Source organism: Gavia stellata, chromosome 13 (assembly GCF_030936135.1).
Source record: "Gavia stellata isolate bGavSte3 chromosome 13, bGavSte3.hap2, whole genome shotgun sequence".
Lineage (NCBI taxonomy): Eukaryota > Metazoa > Chordata > Aves > Gaviiformes > Gaviidae > Gavia > Gavia stellata.
The window spans coordinates 651,129-659,447 of NC_082606.1; the positions used below are offsets into that span (position 1 = coordinate 651,129).

Consider the following 8,319-nt stretch of genomic DNA (forward strand, 5'->3'; position numbering starts at 1 on the left):
GCCCACTTGTGGACCTGGGAGGCTCAGCTGGGAGAGCCCCTGGCTGGTAGGGTGGGGACCAGGCCTCAAGCTGAGGGCACCAGTTTTGTCGAACCTGGCAGAGAGGAGGCAAGGTGGGGAGGACGGGATGGAACTGCTGCCTCCCACCAGCTACAGGAGGTCATGGAAAGGATGGAGCCAGACTCTCCTGAGACGTGCACTGCAAAAGGGCAAGAGGCAACACTCTCAAGTTGCAATATGGGAAACACCAGCTCACTTTTTGGGAAAAGAAGCAGCTAGGGGTGTGGTGTAGTCCTGGAAGAGCTGCTCAAGACAGTGACCTCTCTGACAGAGGCAGTGTTCAGAAGTTGATGGAAGCCTTCTGAGGTACCTGGGAAGTTTGATCCTCTCCAAGCAGGAGGTTGGCCCAGAGGACCTCCAGAAGTTCCATCCATTCCTCATTACTCTGGGGTGCACTGAGTCTCATAGGCCCCTGAGCAGCCATCAAAAGGCAATGCCTTGGAAGGCAGCAGCATCGTGAGATTGCACAGAAGCAGCAGCTTATTTCAGGAATGGTGCTAAAATGTGTGGAAGTATCCTTGAGGAAAGGGGCACTTTGGGGATATGAGCTGTGGTATCCCTGGCATGCCTGAGGCTGGGCCACCATGTCCACTGAAGGCCACAGCAGGGTGACTCATGTTTGCCTGGAGTTCAGGGCTTTTCCCAGCTCTTCCACATCACAATGACTGCCAGGTGCTCTGGGAGACTGATCCAATGTCCCTTTGTAGCTTAAAATTCATGGAATGGGCCACCCCATCACTGACTCAGGAAAAAGGGCTGTGAGCTTTTGGCCCCCTGCCCTGAGCCTCTCCTCAAAGGCAGGCCATCCAGGCCTTTGGCCTCTGGGATAACCTTGCTGAGCAAAACGGGTCAATTTCGATGTGGGCCACATCCCTGGAGAGGTGCATCTCCTCTCCCATATGGGATGCAGGTGCAGTCTTGACATTCTGCCTGAATTTACCCACAGTCTCCTGTCTGTCTACGATGACATGCAGGGAGGAATTTCTCTCAGGGTTAGCCTGAGTGCCTGCACTGAAAGCGCTTGACGGCTGACTTGAGCTGTTCTTCATGGCTCAATTTCACCATGACTGGTGGCCATGCTCACCGTGAGGGGGGTGATGTGACAAAGGCAATCCACATGATGCAAACCCACTGAAAATCTCCTTGTACACTAGCCTGAGACCTCCGACTTAATTGGCCTTATGAAGCTGGGACACACATCAACCTTATCCATGTTTGAGGGTATGAAAAGGGAGTACAATATTTGAGATGAAAGAGGCAAGGGCTTAACCACCAGTGAGGTTTAGGCAAGCGGCAACTGCCAGGTGTTTAGATGCTTCATGAGAAAGGAATGTTTGTGACGCTGTGGGGCTCTGGGACACAGCATAAAAGGCTGTGCTGCTCCAGGCTCTGCATCCTCCTCTCTTGCCTCCCTTTCCTCAAGGAACGAGGTAAGCCTGAGCCCGCTCCATCTCTCCCTGTGGGCTGAACTGCTGTCATGGTGGCTACTCAGGTTGATACTTGGGCTACGTCAACTTGGCCCTGCAATGGAAATGTTCTAGGGCTGTAACCTCTTTCCCTTTTGGTGGAGGTGGCTGGGGAGAGCTGGGAAGAGGGGGGTTCTTTCAAGCAGAAGGGGATCAGTGGGGCTCACCTGCAGGGAGGTCTGCTTGCCAAAATTTCCACCTGCAGCAGATGGTCTCTAACCTAATGGCCAAGTGTATCCTGTGCCTTCTTCAATGCAGCAATTCTTGTTTCTGGAGATGGGGTGTGATCAGTCTTTCCACAGGTGCTTTGAACCCACTGTGCTAGGTCCTATTCTAAAAGTCTTCCTGTGCTGTGAAACTTGGAGGGCATAGTAAGTACCATGTGAGCTGCAGGCACAGCATGTGTTTTTAAGAGGTGATTTCTGAGCGAGCTGTTCAACCCGGCCTATTTCTGATGGGATCCTTTCATCAGTCTTCAGCCGTGCTATTGCACAAGGAACTGCAGAAGGAGGTCCTGGTGGAATCAGCAGCCAGTTAGGCACAGCTCTGCTCCTAGTCCTTCAAATCTAGCCTTAAGGTGAGATGTCACGCCTGTTGTGCTTGTTAGCAAGATCAGCTGCAGGCCCTCTCTGGACATGGAGCTAGAAATGGAGATGGAGGGCAGCAAAGTGGATCTTCAGAAAGAGCTGAGGAAAAGAAAGACAGACTGATGGGGGGGGGGTGTCGATGTTTCCTCTCTACTCTGTGTTTCAGGTTGGCCTCCCTCACCAAGAGATGTCTTGCTTCAGACCCTGTCTCCCACGCCCCTGCGGGGCCTCTGGCCCAACCCCACTTGCAAGCAGCTGCAGTGAGCCCTGTGTCGCCCGCTGCGCTGACTCCACGGTGGCCATCCAGGCCTCCCCGGTGGTGGTGACCCTGCCGGGCCCCATCCTCACCTCTTTCCCTCAGAGCACAGCCGTGGGATCCTCTCTGTCAGCTGCTGTTGGGAGCTCCCTGAGTGCCGGGGGGGTTCCCATCTCTTCTGGGGGCTCCCTTGGTCTGGGGGGGTCGGGGCTGTGTCTGCCTCCACTCCACTGCAGTCTGAACTGCTGAAGCCTGCGGATCATCCCCTTTGCAGCAGGAAAAAAAATGAGGACCCTGCAGCAGGAGCATGGCCATGGCATGCAGATGGGCTGGGTGTCCTCTTCCCACCTGGCAGGAGAGACCTGTGGCCCCTGCTCCTCGCTCTACAGCAGACCTCACCATTGCTCCTCTGCCTCTGCTTTGCTCTGAGCTCCTCAAGAAAGGGCTCGTTCTCTTCTGTTTTAATGAACCTCCTGCTGACAGGGGGAGGGTGCTGGAGTTAGGGACTGCTCTTGGTGGGCTGGGATTGCCACCAGGTAGAGCAGAATGGGAAAAGAGCCAGCCCTTTGTGTGGAGCTTGTCCTTGCGAAATGGGCCATTCTCTGTGCCTCCCTGAATCCTGCAGACGTGTTTCTTGGTCTCTGTTCTGTGCCACTGCATTTGCTCCTTCTCATTAAAGACTTTGTGCAGCATAGCTGGAGACTTATGGTGGTTTCTTCTCTTCCTCCCTGAGTTAGCCACCTGATGCTCTCTCCCATGGCAGCAAGTATAACTCCAAGCATGGTGCACTGCCCGTTGTGGGTGGAGCTCCCCAAACTGATGCCAGACAATAAGCAAGTAGGCAAGAGAAAGACAGAAAAACCTCAGAGAAATGGAGAGAGCAAGCAGCAATGGATGGGGTTGGAAATACAAGTAATCCCACACACAACAACCTTGTGAGGGTGGTCAAAACATGAAAGAGTTACCCAGGGAGGTTGTAGAGCCTCCACCATTGGAGATGTCCAACATCCAACCAGACAAAGCCATGAAGAACCTCCTTGACCCTCTTTTGAGCCAGGCTTGGACTGCATAATCTCCACCTCAGCTGTTGTGTGATTTGCTGATCATCTGCTGGATCCCCTCAGCTGGGAGCAGCCATCAAGCACAATGGAAAAGACAGGGGGAAGGGGCCAGTGCTCAGGAAAGCTGCAGAGGTTTGGTGGGCACAGGGCAAGAGAAGGAGCACTGATGTCTGTCCCAGGGCTGGGAGCACAGGAAAGGAAGGAAGAGCAGAGTGCATTAAACAGTTGTCCCAACAGCAAGGCTGTTAATATGTAAGCATGCTGAGGAAAGCCCTGAGGGAGCCAAAAGCTTGAGGTCCCACTGAGATTTGAACTCAGATCGCTGGATTCAGAGTCCAGAGTGCTCACCATTACACCATGGGACCTCCTGCGCACCTGCTCTCTTTTCCCTGTGGCCACCCTCGCTGAGCCACATGCTCCCAACTGAGACTGGCAGTGTCTCCATCTCCCTGGCCATCACCAAGTGCAGCCTTCTTCCAGGGCCTCAGGGAAGTCTCCACTCACAGGGCCTTTCAAGGGAGCAGTAGAGCTCTTTGCTCAAGCCTGCCATGCCCTCACTTACAAGACCCAGGCTGTGAGAATCTTGCTTTATCCTGATAAGATCTCATTATGGAGTTTCCAGCAGAACCTCTTCAACACTGCACCTCACAGAGTACATTCATGGCCCAGCAGTCAGTGGTTCGATGCTTGCACGTGCGGTCTCTGCTGCTGCTTCCTTTTACCCCTGTGTTGGACAGCCTGTCAATCTGCCTGGGTAAGTTATTGCCTCTCCTGTTTCTCACCTTGTAGCTCATACTAAGCAGTTGTTAACCAGATATCCTTACTCTTGGTTGTAGTCCTAGCTGAGTTCCTGACCTTACTGGATGAGGCGACCAAGAGAGAGGGCAGGGCCTGAGGTTCAACAGAGGGAAGAGCTGGCAGGAGGACCCCAAGCAGCTTTCTATGGTTCCACAAGCTAAACTGCCTTCCCCTGCTAGGATAGTCCTGGCTGACATCAAACCCTGGTCCTTTCTTCCAGCACACGCTGGCCCCTTCTGCCCCAGCATTGCCTCTCCCTTTTGCTCTCTCAAGGCTGCTCCAGACTCAGGTACATTTCACTGTGAGCTTGACGGACCTTTCCCTCATACCCTGGGACCACCACACTGCCTGCTCAAGGAGGATCCTTGCACACAGCAGGCAAAAGTTGCAATAGTGCTATCCTCCTTCAGCCAAGGTTTGAGTCCGTGTGTTGAGAGCAGGGCCCTTCTTCCCAGCAGTCAGACAAGAGGAAACACATGCGGGGACACTCTACCGCATCTCACACTTAGCCCAGGACGCTGAGGACACAACCTCCTGGTGCCTTTGGACTGCCTGAAGCACTGGTCTGGCATCCGGTACTTCTGAACCCACAGGACAGGCCACGCTGTCATGTCCAAGGCTAAGATATCAAATGGCGGGTTGCATTCAGAGAGAGCATGAGAAACAGTCACTGGAGTATGGTTAAATCTCTGAAGAGTCACAACTCATGAAGAGTCACTGGAGTAGGGTAAAATCTCTGAAGAGTCACAGTCTCTAAAACATCACACAGTCAAGTGACATTGTCGCTTCTCTCATTCCTCTTGACCAAACAAGCCCCTTCCTCAATTGTTCAGCTGCAGGAAAAACAGCTCTGTGCTTGGTTGATGCTGGTGGTTTTCCTTCAAGTCTGCGCACTTCTCAGTTTTCATGTGTTTCTTTGTCTTAATAAACATCGGCCTATAGCCTGTGATAACTCTGCATTAGATCCTGTAACTACCACCTTGCCAACAGGCAGTAGCTGCTGCTGCTGCTGCTGCTGTTTTGGTTGAAAAGCTGATACTCTGGCCTTGGGTCATGCCGAAACTGTTGCTGTTGCCCACCCTTTTACAGCCCTTCTGTTGAAAGGGAAAACCCAGCCTGTTTCCAGCTCGTGGTTGACTTAACTACAGTAACTACTCCAATCAGCAGGCAACTTTTCTCTTCCTGGCTGCTCTGTCCTTAACCCTGCATCATGACTTCCTGCCCCTTCTGAGGGAGACCCACAGGACTGTCTTTTTGTCACAGAACAACCCCTGACACCCTGCCCCAACCTCTGAGATATTCCCCGGCAGAACCCAGACAGAATCCTTTTTGCAGATGGGTCCCGTCTCTGTAACGCCACGTGGGAAAGCAGCTGCTGGGTATGCTCTCTGCACTTCTGCCAGTGCTCTAGAAGCTCATTCATTATCAAGCACCCCTTTGTCACAAATTGCTGGACTTAGTGCCCTCACCCGTGCCTGTATACTTGCACAAGGGCAATCAGCCACTCTTCTCACTGATTCCCAATATCCCTTTGGGCTCCCACAGGATTGGTTTGGGTCATGGTTTACGGGGTATGTAAGCCCAGCCTTTTGACATGTGTCATCTCATCCCCTCTGAATATCATCGTAAAAGGTGAGCTATCTCAGAGCGTGAAAGATTTGGAGCTCTTATTTTCCCCATGTATGGGATGGCAAGAGCATTGAAGAAAGCTGTGTAGTAGCTGTTCTTTCAAAGCAAATTAGTAATGACGCTGCAGATTCTGTGGGCCAAGTAAGGATTGAAATGACCACTCTCCATACAGTCACCCTTCAAAACAGGATAGCACTTGGCTTTAGAGAGGCTCATAAGGGTACAGGATGAGCCCTAACTGGAAAAGAACGTTGTGCAATTCTGGAATGAACACTAGCATCTAGCGCAAGCTATATTCCTGTGGATGGCCTATTGCCTACAGAGCCAGAGGTGATGTTCCCGTCAACATCCAAGCCATGATCTGACTTCTGACCATCAGGTACTCACATAGCAGGGAGCTCACCTGCAGATACCCATGCCATCTTTGTGCTGCCAGCATGTGAAGCACTCAGGCAAGGAGGACTTCTGCAAGAGGCCACTCTTGATCGTCTTTGAAAGTTCAGGGCAGCTGGGAGAAGTTCCTGAGGCCTGGAAGAAAGTCCATGTCACTGCTATCTTCCAGAAGGGCACGAAGGAGGACTTGGGGAATCAGAGGCTGGTCAACCTCACCTCGATCCCTGGAAAAGGAAGGAGCAACTCATCCTGGAAACGCTTTTCAGACCTGTGAAGCACAAGAAGGTCACTGGGGTTTTTTTTCTCTATACACTCTATTCCTAGCTCATTTCTTTCTGGCTAGAATAGAATAGAATAGAATAGTTCTGGTTCTAGGAAGGGACCTATAATGACCATCTAGTCCAACTGCCTGACCACTTCAGGGCTGATCGAAAGTTAATTTGGGCATTGTCCAAATGTCTCTTAAACACTGATAGGTAAGGGGCATCAACCACAACTCTAGGAATCCTGTTCCAGTGTTTGACCCCCCTCTTGGTAAAGAACTGTTTCTTAACATCTACACTGAGCCTTCCCTGACACAGCTTTGAACCATTCCCACATGTCCTGTCACTGAATACTAGGGAGAAGAGATTAGAACCTCCCTGTGTACTTCCCCTCCTCAGGAAAGTGTAGAGAGCAGTGAGTTCGCCCTTCAGTCTCCTTTTCTCCAAGCTAGACAAACCTAGTGTCCTTAGCCCCTCCTCACAGCACATGCCTTCCAGCCCTTTCACCAGCTTTGTTACCCTCCTCTGGATGCATTCAGTTACCTTAATATCCTTTCTAAATGGGGGGGGCCAGAACTGCAAACGATACTCCAGGTGAGGCCGCACCAAAGCTAAATACAGCAGAGTAATCACCACCTTCACCATCTTGTTAGCATGCTGTGTTTAACACATGCCAAAATGTGGTTTGCCCTCTTGGTTGCCAGGGCACACTGCTGACTCCTGTTGAGCCTGCTGTCGACCAGCACCCCCAGATCCCATTCTGCAGAGCTTTTCTCCAGCCACTCTTCTCCCAATTTATACTTCTGTCTGACTATGCTCTCCTTTTTTGTAGGTATGGGCATTCTCTGTGTGTGTCAATATTGGCTTATACAGTCTCCTAGAGCACCTGGGAGTCCTCATGGTATGGAAGAGTTGGGAAAACCCCTGAACTCCAGGCTATGAACTTCAGTTGACACGGTGGCCCGGCCTCAGGCATACCAGGGATACCAGAGCTCATAGACTCATTCCTCGGAAAATTCTGCTTCTGTTCCCACATATTTTAGCACCATTCCTGAATCATCTGGTGCTTCTGTGGAATCTTGCTCTGCTGCTGCCTTCCAAGGCATTGCCTTTTGGTGGCTGGTCAAGGGCCCATGAGACTCAGTGCACCCCAGAACAATGAAGGTTGGAAGCGATCTCTGGAGTTCCTCTGGGCTGACCTCCTGCTCCAAGCAGACCAAACTTCCAAATTACCTCAGTAGGCTCTGGGCCTTGTCCCATCGAATTCTGAATACTAACACTGTTGGAGAGGTCACTGTCTCTTGGGCAGCTCTTGCAGGGCTGCACCATGCCCTCTTTCACATCTTTTCCCAAAAAGACAGCTGGCACAAGCTTTGTTGCAACTTGTGAGTAATGTGGGTCTTAGTGATTAGTCAAGTCGTGTTGTACCTGAACAGGGTACAGGAACGCTGTGTAAAACCGCATTCATACTGTGTAAAAGCACAATCTTGTGCTGCTGCCACCTTCCAAGGTCATATCCCTGTTCCCCACAGCAAATCCCCCAGCAGCAATCTGTCACCTCCACATCACTGATCGCCTGGAGTGATTGCTGTCAATAGGAGAGGGAGAGCTTTTACCCCAAATTACAAGTGACAAGTGCCCTGCCCTCCACTTGTGGCAAAATGGGCCCCTCGGACGCAACACACACACACGCGCGCGCGCGCACACACACACACGCACACACACCACACACCACACACCCACACACCCCCACCCCCGGAGCAGGCAGCCGGGTGTGCCATTTCCCTTAAAGTCACGTCCCTCTCG

General features: G+C 51.9%; 1 non-coding gene across 1 annotated transcript; it reads right to left on the reverse strand.

The window, feature by feature from the left end:
• Positions 1-3,723: 3,723 nt before the first annotated feature.
• TRNAQ-CUG (transfer RNA glutamine (anticodon CUG)) lies at positions 3,724-3,795 on the reverse strand. The gene has a single exon. It is a non-coding gene; the product is annotated as a tRNA-Gln (tRNA).
• Between the last annotated feature and the right edge of the window lie 4,524 nt (positions 3,796-8,319).